The following is a 622-nucleotide window of genomic DNA, read 5'->3' on the forward strand; positions in this document are numbered from 1 at the left end:
ACACACACACACACACACACACACACACACACACACACACACTGTCTTGAGGTGACAGCCCCTCATTAGGACCTCCAGCAGGAAGAGACTGATAGTCTCTGCAGATTGATGAAGTCAGTGTCATTTACATTTGTTCATATTTACTTAAATAGTAAGTGTTAAATCATAAGTCTAATACCTGTAGCCTAATACCCTACCTCATCTGAAAATCACCTGTCATCCTATTAACCACACCCAGGAAGTTCTATAACCCCACCCTTTTGTCTGCAAAGCCCTTTCCCTCCAAACCACTGAGAACAAAGAGAACCACTGTGAGTTGAAGAATGGACTTTTCAAACCTTGTGTTATTTTATTTGGTTAATATTATAGCAGTTATTTGGTTAGTATTTTATTGTTGCGTGGTTATTGAATGTTTATTTGTATTATATTTCATTAGATTCCTATGTTTATTACCCTGCAAGTGAAGAAAGAGATGGTGGATGCATGAATGAAGTAAGTGGAAGTAACGTCAGCTTGATTTACTTTAGTTTATTATTTAATATATTCTTATTATTGTTACAGCTGATATTTTAAGTTGATGCATAATATATCCATCCATCCATCCATCCATCCATCCATCCAT

Source organism: Seriola lalandi, unplaced genomic scaffold (assembly GCF_002814215.2).
Source record: "Seriola lalandi dorsalis isolate HSWRI2012SDOR001 ecotype SW California unplaced genomic scaffold, Sedor1 jcf7180002050471, whole genome shotgun sequence".
NCBI lineage: Eukaryota > Metazoa > Chordata > Actinopteri > Carangiformes > Carangidae > Seriola > Seriola lalandi.